The sequence below is a fragment of the Dromaius novaehollandiae genome, chromosome 1, assembly GCF_036370855.1.
Source record: "Dromaius novaehollandiae isolate bDroNov1 chromosome 1, bDroNov1.hap1, whole genome shotgun sequence".
Lineage (NCBI taxonomy): Eukaryota > Metazoa > Chordata > Aves > Casuariiformes > Dromaiidae > Dromaius > Dromaius novaehollandiae.
Window position 1 is genome coordinate 215909773 of NC_088098.1, and position 15570 is coordinate 215925342.

Below are 15570 nucleotides of genomic sequence, written 5' to 3' on the forward strand. Positions count from 1 at the left end.
CAGCAGTCTGCTCCCCCCCCCACCGCCGCCGCCTCCTTCTTCTTCCCAGCTCCGTCTGAACAAGCAGCCAAGCTGTTAAATGCCTTTACCTGCTGTGTCCGAGTCAAAAGTTAAATAATGTGTGAACGAATGTGGAAGGAAAACAAGCGGCAGAGCGGGAGCACGGGAGAGAGCCCCTCTCACAAGTGGGTAATCGCTGCGTTATGAGAAGCAAGCAACACGCGTCTCCTCCCCGCGCCCGTGTCCGTGGCATCGCGACGGGTCCGTCTGGGTTTGCAGTGGGGCCGGGGATGCAGAGAGATGCCGCACGCGCACAAGTGAGATTGGTTTGCTCCCCGAGGGCAGGCATGGCCCTGGAAATGTCTTCTCCAAGAGGATGGGATACAGCAACCACACACGTGGCGGGCTGGATCCCAGTGTCCCGAGAACTCTCTTTCACACATGCACCGAAATAAAAGTTTACGGCTCCCACCGGTGGGAAGGTAGCAGCCAACAGGGGAGAAAGCTATTAATCCCACTAACTAAATAGCATAATTGCCGCATCCTTTCTTCCTGGGCCTTCTTTGCTCCTCCTTGATGCGGGAAAGCATTTAGATGTCTACCGTAAAGCACCTCTGTGCATGGACTATAGTCTGAACGTGACTAGCTCGGGTGGAGGTGGACATGCTGATGAATGCGTTTGGTCAGATGGCTCCTGCCCCGCGTGTAGAAATGTATGGTGCACACATTAAGGATGCTAATTAAGTCTCTGTCTTGTTCCGATGTTGCTTTTATGGTGGTTAATGTTCAAAGAGGTGAAGAGTGGAGAGGTTATATGCCTTTTCTTTCCGACTCATCCCCTGAGACCTAGATTTGTCATGCTGAGTCTGCACTTCTTAAATTACGGGACTGAAGATGGGAGACTGTACACACACTGTACAAAAGTGTGTACACAGCATCTCTTCTGGTGTCCGGGTTGGGTAGGATGAGCCCAGCGCCGAGTTTGGTGGCTGAACCAGAAGCATGGGTTCGTCTGACCAGGACGATGCCAGAAGATGAGCTCGAGCCCAGCCCAACAGCCCACATTGCTCACTCCTGCCCCACGCACAGCCTAGGGCTAGCTCACTCGAGGGTCTCCATGGGCAAGAAGCATGAGTCTGAACCCATTTTGGCTCCTCCTGCCCCACACATAGTCCTCTAGCACCATCCCAGCAGGCTTCACACCCTCAAACATCCCCGTATCCCACACCACCCCTCAGTTTTGTGCTAGAAAACTCGACTCTGGTGGTCTGCATGCAGCACAGCTTATGTATTATTTCAGACAGTTTAACTTGGCCAAAACACACAAAACAACTGTTATGTCTTGGGGCCAAGGGGCAACACCTGAGTCTGGAGGAAAGCTGGAGCCGTGCGCTGTGTAGTGCGGATGTGCTCCGCATGGGGCCACCACTCCGTCCCCTTTGGCCTTGGGGCCAGAGGTCACTTGCTAGCCCGCTATTATCCAGCAATATGGACATAACCTATGAATCCCAGCTTCCAGCCCCACTTCTAAGTGCTTATGTGCCTCTTTGCATGGTCTTTGCCCATATCCTGATGTTAACCAGCACTCGGGGGAAGAAGGCTGGCTACAAACACATCACCCAACTATACAACCGATAAGAGCGGAGGTGCAGGGTGAAACAGTGCCAAAGCCTTCCCGTCTGCGCTTCAGAGAGTTTTTATTCTGGACTAGCTCTAGCCTGGTCCTGTGGACCCATTACTACTTGGTGCACGGTAGGTGCCCTCCTGAAGTGAGTCTTCTGGTTTAGGTTTGTTCTGAACCGAAGCATCAACACAGATGCACTCTCTCCTCTTAGAGAGATGTGATGGTGAGAAAGACCATGAAATGCTTTTCTCCCCCAGTTCCAGTATGTATTCTTGGACTTTTGCTTCAGCTTTGAAGTTCAAATAAAACCAGAGTTATATCTCAAAAGAAAACCTTATCCCAAAGTTTTCCAGAGGCAGTTTCACCCTTGCAGCTGCAGTGAGACCACGAGCTGCTCGCTCAGGGCTGGTGTATCTTGCCCTGCTCCTCTGAGATCCCCCCAGGTGTTTGACCTCCATCTCAACCCCGAATCTGGATGAGCTTTGTCTGCTCAGCGTTTCGCTAGCTATCTGCACTGCACCCGGGCAACTTTGTCACTACAGATGAAGGTCTCCTAGGAGCTTTTCTCCAAGGGTGAGTTTCGATGGGGCCCGTTGGGCATATTGCTGCATCCTCGTGTAAACGAGGCCTCAGCCCCCAAAAGTGGAGTCACTCTGGTGTCAGACAAAACGTGAGCAGGATCTTCACCATTTCAGCCGTTACTTCAGGGTACACTATGGATTAACTACGATCACACTTGCTGACTTTCTAACTGGTTTGAAAACTCCCACAAAGAAAATAATCAGTCACAGTAAATAAGCAGTGCCACACGCTCCACAACAAATTTATGATCTGGATACCTTCAAGGCTTCTAAGTAAAGACCACATATATTTTTTTTTCAAACATTTTATTTGGCAGGTGTTCCTGGAAGACCAGGGCCCAGCGGTGGGATGGGAACTGACTGATCAAGACCTGTAGCCCCGCTTATGAGATTGCAAACATTTTTAAGGCTCTTGGAGAGAAAAACAAAACAAAATAGTATGAAATTAGGTTGAAGGTAATTTCTCAATTTTTTTTTTCCCCCAGAGTCAAAAATACATCACACACGGCTTGTCTTTCTATAGCTCGCAAAGGAAGGTAACTCATTTGATGTTCCCTCGTTTGAGTAGATCTGCCGTGAGCCTATCCTGCATTTTTAATATCAGACCTAAAAACATTCCAGGTACAGTTCTAGATGCTGGAAGGATTTCAGAAATGCCTTTGTGCTGCTGCCAAAATGCTAAAAGCAGGACTACATTGTGTCATCCGTTTTCAATCAAGTGTCTCTGTGCCTTTTTTTTGTAAGTTGCTAAAAAAGGTACACATAAAATGGTGAACAAAGACTTTTCATATAGCTTAAAAATTAGGTTTCTGATCATAAGCATTGCAGGCAGTTGGTTGGAGGTGTTCTGTTGGAGGACCTGGTCTTATGTGGGTTTGTAGGGCAGCGGCAAGGAGAGGAAGATACTGTTGCTCGGCTCACTTTGCACAGTTGTGCTGTTTTGTACCAAATTTGATCACCATATTTTCCAGTTCAGTTCCCAAGCAGGAAATCTAGACTATGGATCAGTGGCTGCCCTAATTTTTATTGGCAAATCAAGATCTTTATTGGTGGAATTATGAGCTAGCTGGACTTTACAGTCTTTGTGCAATGAAGCCAATATATTTACTACCAGTGTGATTTTTAAATTTAATATAGCAAATAACAAAGCTAGCTTTCTTTCTCCCTCCTTTTTCTTTTTTTCTTTTTCTTTCTCTTCCTTCCTTCTCCTTCCTTCCTTTCTTTTTTCTTTCTTTCTTTTGCTTGCTTGCTTGCTTTTTCTTGCTTGCTTTCTCTTCTTTCCTTCCTTTTTCTCTTTCTTTTTCTCTCTCTCTTTTTCTCTTTCTCTTTCTCTCTCTTTCTCTCTTTCTTTCTCTTTTCTCTCCTCTTTACTCATCTCTTCTCTTTTTCTTCCTTCCTTCTTTCTTTCTTTTTCTTTCCTCTTTTTCTTCTTTCTTCTCTTTCTTTCTTTTCTCCTCCTTCCTCCCTTTCTTTGTGTTTTTTTGTTTTTTCCTTTTTTTATTCTTTCATTCTCTCTCTTTCTCTTTCTCTCTCTTTCTCTACATTGTTCTCTTTCTCCCTTTCTCTCTCTCTCTCTTTCCCTTTTCCTTCCTTCCTTCCTTCTTTGTATGTTGAAATCAGATCAGTCATTCTAATAAGGATACACTTACCTTGGTAAAAGTAGCTTGATACTAGAAGAAGAAAAAACTTACATTATTAAGATATTATGTTTATGCTGCATTTCTCTCCAACACATCATACCATTGCGTGAGACAGAGTCCTAAATCACCATGACAGATCACAGATACAAAAGTCATTCCAGACACCTCTAGTTTTCCAAACCAGAGATCCACTTTTCCAAAAGCATACTTCAGCATCGGTGATTATGTCTCTTAGTCCAAGAGAGCAGATGCGTATTGAATTCAAACTCCCCACAGAGGAGGGTTTGGTAGGGACCAACTGTGCTCTCCACCGCCTTCAGGGGTTGTGGAGCTGGCGAGATCAGTCACGCACCTTCAAGAAGGCTGGAGGTGAATCTAGCCCTGTACTTGATGGCTTTCGGGTGAAGAAGACCGTATCAGCCATCACCTGGAATGCAGCAAGTCCCAGCCAAAACGCCAGCTCCCATTTGCTAAAAGCTGCCAAATCTGAGCTGGCACCAGGTCTGCACTGATAAGGAATAACTGGTCCCATTAGTCACTGCAAAGCCGGCAGCTGTCGATAGAGTTGGATCAGTGAAAGAGCATATTTGTGGTATTTTGATGGCATTTTGCACATTTTTCTGGCATGGAAGTGTATCAAAAAAGCCTCCCCATGGGCAGCCTTGTTGTCCAGACAAGCATGGCCCGAGGATGGGCAGGGCCCGGTGGCCAAGCCGGAGCAAGGGGCCGAGGCTCCTGGGCAGTCAGCAGAGACCAGCAGGACCTCATCTCCAAAATGCCCCTTGGAGAACCCTCTCTCCCTCCCCGGCTATGCAAGATCAGAAAGATCTCAGACAATGCATGTAAGTGCCTAAATTTAGCCAGGGTGGATAACCCCCATCTCCTTTCCCCTTCACACAAGCGCTGCCCCAAGGAGCGAGACTGGGGACTGAAAGGTCAAGGAGAGGGAATAGGGACACAAGGTGAAATCATGGGTTTTGCAACACCCTCAGGGCACCGCTGGAGAAGGGGCTGCAGCCCCAGCATCTCCCTTCCTCAAACTGCTTGGCAGAGAGAAACTCCAGCAATGCTTTGTGTTTTCCTTCCAAAAATTAAAAAAAAAAAAAAAAAAGCCAAACACCAGCCCTCTCTGGGTTTCCTTCCAGGCTAGGAAGAATGACGACGGTGCTGTGCGGAGAACATGCGGGCTCAGGCCCGCGGTGCTCCCGGAGATGCCGCCAGAGCCGGAGCGAGCACATCTGGATTCGCAGACCCTGCGACAGGCTCGCAGCACCAGCAGTGAGAAAGAGCCACGTTTTATTTGTAAACCGACCAAAGTTACGATGATGTCACCAAAGCGCAATAAACATTGAATCCCACAATGCCGGTTTTATAGGCTCTGTTCAGAGCAAAGCCTCACTTTAATATTGCGTCCACATAATCTTCAGTATGTAACATTTACTTAATTCTTTATTGTTAAAAACCCCAGAGGAAGAATATGCTAGTCCTAACCTCTTCTGGATCACAGTTCTGAGCTATTAATCTGTCATGTCAGCATATTTTATTAATACTGTTTTCCTGCGAGCTATAGGTAGAATACATCATAAGTCACTTACCATCTGTTGTGTAAGTGCGTTGCAAAGTATCTTTCTTCTGCAGATTATTGCTTTGATAGATTAGGGGGTTGTGCAGCCCTGATACTTCATCCCATCAATTTTGAGCTCTCAGGAGAGCCCTTGTGGGTATCCGATCAATGCAACAGCCTTTAACGGCGTCATCTTCAGCCTGCCCCCATGGGCTGGAAAAGTGCTATTGCACCGACTTTACATACGAGGAAACGGCGGCCCCGTTTCATGCTACATTGCCTTAATTAAGAGCATTTTCTCCCTCTGCTCCATCCCTCATCAGTGGGGAAAGATAAGCAGATCTATACGGGAAGGGCCCGTTCTCCAGTCTGGATCTGTTAGGGAGGAGGGACCCGGGTCTGGAAGCTTTGCCAAAGGTGTCCTGTAGCATCATAGCCCCTGAACTACCCGCTTTTCTCTTTGAAGCTTGCCTATGCCACAGGGATTTTTTGGCACCGCTGCATCAGTGCAATGGGTGACCTACCAACCACCCCAGGGCAGCAGCACCCTGAGGAGCAAAGCTCACGTGCTGGCTTCAAAATCCACCTCGCATAACTTTAGCTATATTTAAAAGCTGAGTTTAAAAGCCAGGTACCTAGGTATAAAGAACTGTCTGCAGAAAAAAGGAGAAGAGAGAGGCACCGAGAAGCAGCAGTTTATTCCAGTCTCAGGAAGGTACCTAAAGAAGACGGGATGAACTGGAAGCAACTTGCTTGCTCCATCCCAAAATAAGTGCGAGATGGTGTCATTCTCATTCCTTTTTTTCTTTTTCGCATTTACAGAGATGGGGTATCCATGGGCAGCTGACTCCTCACCTGATGCAATGTATCCTGCTGGCTGCTATTTTTTTCCCAATAAATCACTACGCATAATGTGCTCAGCTCTGTCAAGTCCTCACCTGGGTTTTTCTCCTTGAGGAGGTGGCTGAAGAGATCTCTGAGCCGGTGGTAAAATCTGGGATGCTGAATGGATGAGTTCTGCTCCTGAAACCAGCAACACGGCTGATCTGCTCACATCTCTCCTTGCTGCCCCTAAGGGCCGGTCTCCAGGACCTTGACATACTTTGCTCCCCAAAGCCCTCGTCCACTGGAAAGCAGCTCAGCATCCTGAGAGTTAAATCACATTTGGTATCCAACCAAGATCTGGAGGCTGAATTTCAGCCCAGAGTGAGTATTTTATGATCAAATTATAGACCCCAGAAAAAGAAGAAAAAAAACACCACCAAAAAGCCAACACGAGGTTTATAATGGAAATCATGACAGAGCCATGATTGTAGTAGCAGGAACAGCATCACTATAATAGCAGGAACAGCATCACTGTAATACGGTCATAAACTGGTACTGTCCTGCGGGGTATTATAAAGGAAAAAAGAAAGGCATCTGAAGTGCATTTGGTATCCCCAGCAGGTCTGGGGAGGTTGGTGCCACTGCTGGCAAAGCTGGCTCGTGGTGGGGCCTTTCGGAGCAGCACGGGACGGTGTCTGCCTGTGAAGCTCTGCCTGGGCCAGCTCCGTCCCTCTGCACCCTCAAGAGGGGAAAAACTAAACATGTGCATTTCCAGGACAGGCGGCACCAGCTAAATGCAGCGCAGCCCAAATTATACTGGGCAAAGCAGTGCTGGATACAATAACTTTTCACGGTGTTGGTCTTACTCAAAGGTTGAGGCTTTTCCAACATTTCAGGAGAAAACAAGCTTCTGGATCTCATCTTTATTATTATCTGGCCATAAGGAGAAGGAAAGCGTTTGTGAGCTGTTTGCAAATCCCCGGTTCTGAACTTCTGCTCGAGATCCTAAATTTGCAATGAGTTTAGCCCATCCTCTCCACAATCTCTTAAAAAACACAGAGCAGAAATTATGTTTGGCTCCAGCAGAAAGTGAAAACCGAGAATGATCCAATAAAGAAACAATGGTCACATTTTATTGCCTTACTCGCCCATGGTTTCTTGAGCATGACTTATGTAAGCTTTGATTTACGCTGGTGCAAGCTTTATCTGCTGCTGTCTTGGCCAGCTCATTCTTAATACCGAGACCTATGGGCCTCTGCTGACTTTCTCGGTTAAATAAATTAAAGCAAATATAAACGTTAATGGAAGCTGCTTTATTTATGGCTAGATTTGAGTCCTGTCTCTTGCACCGTGGGTCCAATCCAAAACCCATTAATCCGAAGCCTACTGACGTTGCTGCATCAGGCCCTATCTGTGCTCTTTCCCTGCGTACTAAGAAAGGGGCAGCTAAAAAACAATTTTCAATGAGATTACATTATCCCGTGAAAGCCATTCTGCGCAAAACTTTCAACCCTTGGCACCTCTGGGGAGGCAGAACATGCAAGATATTTTAGTGGCTGTTGTTTGAAGGCTAAAGATATTCCTCCAGAGAGGCTTCCCCCCCTTTCCTCTCTATGCCAACCATCCCACCCTCTAAATATCTCCTCGCAAAATGTTTTGCAATGCATCACGCACTGTTTGCGGCCAAACACATTTTTGGCTCCCATGTATGATACAGAACCTACTTCCAACTCTTTAGACACTTTCTCAGATTGTTCCTTGCCAAACCTTTATTTGTGGGGCTTGTTGGAAGGAAAGAGCTTTCTGCTGCTTTTTTATTTTTTATTATTATTATTTCTATTACTATTATTATTATTATTATTAATTCAGAAATGCTTTCTGCCACATATACTTGGAGAACTGCTGGCTTGCCATCCAGTGTCTGCCTTAATGCATTCTAGCACGTGTCTTCACCATTCCCCTATATGTCACTTCTGGGCAAAAAAAAAAGGAAAGCAAGCAAGCAAAGCAACACCCAAGCAACCTAAGAACATTTACGTGCTCTTTTTGTGCTGCGGAGAATAAGATCAGAAGAAAGGGGCAACGCAAATGGTGAAAAAGTGGAAAAATATGGGAGTTGTCCTGCAAAGTATTAGGATGAGTCAGTAATTGAAGCTGTTGTTTTTGCACATGGAAGTAGCGAGTTTTGGATTATCGTTATAGCATAAAGTCTTACTGTTATCGCAGCCATGGGAGGGATAAAAGGAGAAACAAGCAGCAGGATCAGCTCCTCAATGAATACGAACTGTTATAGTTCACCGAGGCTCTGGCTTTTCCCGTCTGATCGTGTCCTGCTGATATTAATAGAGCTTTTCCACCGCGTTCAGCGGGGACTGGATTTGGAGGCTTAAAGGCAAGGAGAGACCGGTCGGTCAGACCTCCAGCACGAAACAGGCCAGGGTATCTCGCTCAAACGGTTACTACCGCAACATACCTCCAATTTCTGGGTGAGCACAAGTGTCTCTTTTGGGAAGGCATCCAGGCTCACCAGGTTTGTAGGCAGCACGTGGCAGAGAAATTCGCTTCAAACCCAATGTGTTCAGGCACACACACACCCAAACGTGATACTCATGTCTCAGCAGTATTAGGAAGTTGGCAATCTAACAAATCGAGGTAATTCTAGGAGGCCTGATGCCTTTGTATCCATTCTGGTCTGCATATAAAAATAAAGAATAGTATTTATATTGTGCTGGTGGGGTTTAGGAGCTCAGCAGGCTGGCTTTCTCTGTGCCAGGCACCTTGTGCACACGTAATAGGAAGGATTTTGTGCCCATGAGAAGCTACCAGCCCTTGGAGAACTATGGGAGAGGAGAAGAGAAATGAAACTCTCTGCCCACAATGGGACGGGGAACTGGGGGACTCCTCCAAATAGTCAGTCCCTCCATTTCTGTCCTAGTCAGTCATCCCAAAAGCTTTAGAGAGCCCGCGGCTACAGGTGGATAACCCGAGCAGGGGTTACCTTCCACCGGCTGCGTCCCCCAGAGGCACCCACGACCACAGCGAAGCCTCCTTGGTCGCATCTCGCAGGGCTTGGTGGGGACCAGGGATGGAGATGGGGACCCAAGAGGGGATTTTGCACGCAGTCCCCTGAGACTTGCAGCTGCTGCAAGTGGAGTTCAGCGTGAGAAAAGCATGCTGTTATTTTGCGTTCTTTCTTCACTTTTTACAAATCTTGGGACTCTTTTTCTCCCTCCCCCTCCTTTTCCCCTCAAATGAGGCCTCATTCCCTCTCCAGCTGCGAGCTTGCTTGCGGCAGCTCCGAGTGGGCAGTGGGATATGTCCCTGTATGGCGGGTTAAACAAGACCCCAAACTGTCTTCCCCAGAATCTCACCTTAATGAACTACCTAAAATTTCCCCATCAAACCCTCATCTTTCCGAACAAAGCGAAAAGTGGATTTTAAATATGTCTTGTGCTTGGTTGAAGAGTGAATGGGCTTTGTGAATATTTACCCTGCAGATTTCCTCAATTAAAATAGCTTCATGAATATTTGTTCTGCAGATTCCATGCAATTAAGTGAATAAATTGATACATAATGGCCTGTGTTTTCCAAGAGCAGGACAGCGTCCAAGCGATAGTGTAGCAAGGAGGCAAGAGGAAAAAATGCCTGCCTTTGGTACTATGCCATCCTGTAATTTACCCCTGGGATAGCTCTGGAATAAACCTCATGTAGCTCAGTGGTGAATCAGGCCCTGAAACCACACTACGTTCTCCAAAATGCTCCACCTTGGTCAGCACCTATTTCACAAACTTTTGGCACATGAAACAGTTGTAAAAATGTTGAAGTCCATGTCAGTCAGGCTCAGATTGTTGGAAATGGTGTCGTGACATCATGGATGGAAGTAACCTTCAATATTCAATTTCCCTGAAGTAACACAAAGATTAGGCAGCTTGTTTAGGGAGATGTGTGTGTTTTTGCACGTGTGTGGGGCATACACACACACACACACACACAAGATGAATGAACTAAAGAGATTGTTTTTAGGGTTCCCTACACACTCTGTTGTGTAATCCTGACATCTGTAAGAGGAACCAAACAGCATAATCAGATTTTTGCAAGGAAGCAGAAACCCTGACTATACAATCGAAGTGGAATCAGAGTGAAAACACACCACACTCCTCAAGAAAAAAATCACCATTGTCAACAAAAAGGATTCCTCTCCAACATTTTCCAGGCAGTTTTATATAACAGTGAAATAGCCAACCTCGATGTTTCTTGGAAAGGATGAAGGGTTTTCGCAGCCTCTCCTGGAAGAACTTTCTGTAATAAAACCCAGAGAAAAGGGAGATGACTCAAGTCAGATGGCTTAAGGCTTTAAAAGAAGGTCAGAGACCAGGTTTTCAGAAGCTGGGCTCCCAGCAGAGCAAGCAGATGGACATCTCCCAGTGCCAGCAGCGGTGACCCTTCTGGACATCTTTTCAGGATAAACCAGCACCCTGTGTTGAGATGACAGCCATGCGTTAGTGGGGACTAAAGGGGGGTCAGATGCTTGAAAATCAGCCCCCAGGTCGAAGGGAGCACTCAACAGAGGAGCTGAGGAGCTTCAAGCCCACATCTCCAAGAGCTGGGGAGGGGGTCGGTGAGGCTGATGTATAAAATGTCTCCTAAGAAATGCAAGGAAGTTTTAAGTACTGTAAAAATCTGTTTTGTTATGTATCGTATATGATTACATAGAGCAGGGTGCATCTGGGAAAGGATTTCCTCATCCAAATGGTTCCAAATTCAGTTTCAAATTATGACATCTTGCCTGTATTTCTAGCAGCTCTTGTCACGTTAGTTTATAAGATGATTATGCCCTGCTACTGTCAATCTCGCTGTCCCCAGCCTCCACAGAAATGCAGCTTTTCCTCAACATTACAGGTAGAAACGCTTGGCTGAGATGGGGCACTGTGGGTCACCTTGGGATCCTTCCCTAGGTTTGGGGCTGTATGTTCTCCATCCAAGGGCATGGGCTTCCTGCAGGGCTAAGGGAGGAGGAGAGGACAGGGTCAAACCTCTTCCTTTCAGCTCACTGGGGTGGTACATGGCTATGTCACATCTTTGGGGGTTTTATTGTTTCACCTTGACTGGAAATGCATGCCTTCAGCAGAAAAAGTTGTGTTGGGATCTTCAGAAATGTTCAGCACGTCCAGTCACAGCTGGGTTTGCGGAGATGGTTAGCTCCCACTTAGGGAGCCAAAAATTAGATTTTCAAAGGATGCCCACATGAGCAGCCCTGAAATATCTGCATCTCTGACAGCAGGGATGGCTGCCAAAAAATCCAGCACTGCCAAAAAATCCAGCAAGCCAATCTTGTCTGAAAACCTCTCTCAAAGCTCTTTGAAACATCTGGCCCTAACGCTGCCTGCATGAGGTGATCTCAAGACCTGCTCTGTCAGAGCAAGAGCTGGTAACGCTCTCTCCTGGTCCCACATCTCATCACAGAGACAGAACACGTTTTGGGATCAGGGACTAAATTAAAAATGGGCAGAAATAGGGATGTCTAACAAATGTCTTGCTCCCAGACGAGGTGTTTTGACTCTCGGCCAGCACTTGCAAGGCTGCGATCACAATGGGAGACGTTTCACTAAACAGTTTACATTGCTCCTCCTATTCCAGAAAGGTTATTGAGGCATTTTGTCCTTTCCAGTTGGTCTCCATCTCTCCACTTCCGCAAATCTCTGTTTTTGATTACACATCCATCGCTAAGCCCCCTGCAAGGAGGCCTCGCAGTCCCACACCTCGGCAAGGGAGGGGTTACTGGATTTCTTTGTACGGAAGAGAAAGAGCTACCCCACCCTGAAGGGATCACGCAGCCTGTCAGCTTGGGAGAGAGGAGCTGACAGCTGGTTTTTATTAGGATGGAAGCCTTTACAAGGCAGCATTTGGGGCATGGGTGGGACCTTTGGTTTGGGGGAGAAGCATGCTCTGCTCGGTCCCCCAGCTGCAAGGTCGTGCATGCACGGTCTCCAACCACATGACATGAGGGTCGAGAGACTCTGCCTTTGGTTTTCCCTTGGTGGGTGATGGGATTTGAGGGATATGGGTTGGTGCAAGTGAGCAAGGAGCTGGCCCCCACTGTGCTTTGGAGTGAGGAAGAGGTGTGCTGAAAGGTCAACCAGCAGGCACAGTGGGGGACCCTCCTGGGGACCATCTTTTTTAAGGTCCATTCCTGCCTTTCTCAGGCTTCCTGGACACAGAGGGCTCTGTCTGATGTGGGGATGGCACAACGTCTCCTCTGGAAATGAAAAAAAACCTCCTAGTGTCTGTGCAGGAGTTTGTTTTCACAGCTAATTACTAAATGCAAAATGCACTGATTGCATTTGCTGGCCTTCCTTTCCTCTAGATAGAGAAGTTATTGCCAGTCTGGGTAAACTGAGGCACAGTGAGATTATATGCCTTCCCAGTACCACCATTAGTGGTTGAAACCACCTCCTGATGTCAGGATACACCAGCAAAAGTGCTACACAGGCTTTTCTGGATGCAAAAGCTTTGGTGAATAACCGCAACCTCATCGTTCCTTTGCATCCCTCCGCTCCCACTTTCGTTGTGTTCTCTCTTGTGGGATCTGTAGGGAAAAAGTTTGGTTTTGTTCTGCGTTTGTCCAGCACCAAGTGCAATACAGGACTGTTTTCTCACAACTGGGGCTATCCTGCACTCCTGCAGCATAGCTCATGGGTGATGATATTAAAGATGAGGTGAGGGAGGCAAATGATATTGAAATTTGGGGAAGGTGAGTTGAGAGCACAGCCCCGAATCCTGACCCTTCCAGGCAGGTAAGCTGGATATTAGTGCATAAAAATATCTGTGTTAGGCACCATACAGTTCACATATGGTCTTTATAGGGTCCATCCACTGTTGCCAGGTCCAGACGCTACAGGGGGGCCAAGGGAGACTTGCTGAGCTTCTGCCTCACTTGTCTGTCCCTCGGGAGCATCAAAACTTGCTACGTGGCAGGCTAGAGAGGAGATTCCTTAAGTATTTTTGTTCTTCTTGCTAATAATTTGGAGCAACCTCAGGTGCTGAGTTCTTCCTTTTATATACGGTCCTACTTTCCAGCATTTTGCAGAAGATTTTAGCATCTAATGGTCATCGTTTGCTCTCTCCATCAGAAGACAAAACATTTGGGTGAATATTTAAACCCAGTGTGCTCACTTGGGCTTTTTTAATAAGCGGAGGAGCATTAAAAATGGACCCTATCAGTGCTTGAAATAGAAACTTAGACGCAGTAAAAAGCCTATGTTTGCCTAAATTAGTAACTACAAGGGCACAAACTGGGTCACTCATCTATAATTTATTGTTAATTGACACTGCTCGCTAGAAAACATTCTCCAAAGCCTGGGCGGGGCTTGGGGGATATAAGGCTCAGAGATGTTTCCCGATATAGAGTCTGGGTATGCTCACCCTGTTACGGGTAAGAGAGCTTGGCTTCGTACACCCCAGCCATGCTGAGCCAGTTGTGTTAGGGCCAGTAAATGGTTGCTAGCCCGTATTATTTATTCTCATAGATGGAGCCTGGAGTCCACGTCCGAAGATTGCCAGTATACTCATTTAAAATGGAGGAATGGCATCCTGTCACATACCAAAGCACCTTCCAACCACCAGTCCCAGCGAAATAATTAAAACCTCCATAGAACATTTGTAAATGGCTCTTTTTAATGTACCCTAACGTTGGGCAGAGCGTTATCCTCACCCCCCTCCCTGTGCGATGACTTGCATAGCTCATTCACAGCACACAGCATCTCGAAACTCGCTGATAAAACCGTAATACCACACCCCACAGTATACATAACTATGTCATATTAATAAATATTTGCAGTGTGCCCCGACTTGGCACAGTGCTTTAGAGATTTTTAAATAAAGGAACATGGCCCCCCTGCTCTAGGAGAGTTTATACTCGGGTCTCGGTTCTGCATATGTTTAATGTTATCATGAGTCATCCACGGAGGGTCTTCTTTCTTTGGGTGGGGGATGGAAGAAGAAGAGTGAGTGAAGAGACACATGCATAAAAACGAATGATAAATGATGCTCCCAAAGGCAGCATGGGTGGGCCCAGGGCATTAGTGATGGAACATGCCTTTTTTTGCATCGGTGATGTTGGTTCAAATCCAGTTGAGCCCCGTAGCGTCTAAATGGTGTCCCTATCAAAGTGGCAGTGTATGGTTTATGTAGCACGAGTCTGGTGAGGTCAGTATGCAACACAATTAGGATTTTTGCAGGGGGATCCAGGACTCTTCCCCACTCACCCCGGAATTACGTCGGAGGAGGCAGGTGTAGCTGCGGTCCAGGCGAAGCGAGGCTCACCTGTGTTTCCTCGGGTTGCTCTGAAGACTGGTGTCTCACCTCTGTATGCCCCACCAAGGACTGGTTGGCAAATTTGGGTGGGTTCAAGTTTCATTTACAGTGAGTTATACCCACTGCAACAAACAACAATAAATCTGTATTTTCCAGTTCAGTACCATTGTGACATGCTAATTTCCTTTTACTGCCCCAAAGATATTTCTAAAGATTCACAAGCTGATTTTCCAAATATTTTTTGAGTCTAATAATTAGACCAATTAGGGAATGCAATCTAGAAAATACTGTCCCACTGTCTCCAATTCTAACAGTGGGTGGCTACATTCATTCCTCGCATAGACAGAGTGTCTTTGCAGGCTGCAGTTCTGAAGGGGGTTATTTGCTCAACAACCATTTACTTCCCAGGGGGCTTTTCAGCTGACTGCCTTAAATGATTTTGCAAAGTCCCAGCTCTGATTTATTTATTGTCACACTAGTATGGCCACTTCTCTTTCATGAAACCCCATGGAAAATGTTGACTCAAGTTGTCTTCTGCTGATGAAAATGGTAATCATTTTGGCCCACAGAAGCGCCAAGAATCCTAATCATTGCTAAGCTTTTGGATTCAGACCCCCTGGTCCAGCACTCGGGTCTTGTGAAACAAAACTCCACGCACCCGAAGGGCATCCAGGCTTTGCTGCTGCAACCAGCCAAACCCAGGCCCAGATGGATACGTGAGAAGCAGGAGACAAGAGAACTTCAATATTTCAGCAATGACATTCCTGATCCAGCAAAGCACTTGCAGCACACTGTGTCACATAGAGATTAGGAGGATTTAAACACGTGCTGAAATGTTTTGGCATTTCTGGGCCTGTGGGCTTGTCTACACAAGAAAGTGTCCCAGATTAAAGGCTCAGGGTGGTTTTAAAGTCCCCTAAGCTCTTCCTGAATTACTCCCTATACGCCTGTGGTTAGCCCAGCATCTTTCTTGTCATCCTTCTCCTGGTTCCTTGCTCTGTATCCCACCTGCTTACTCCTGCT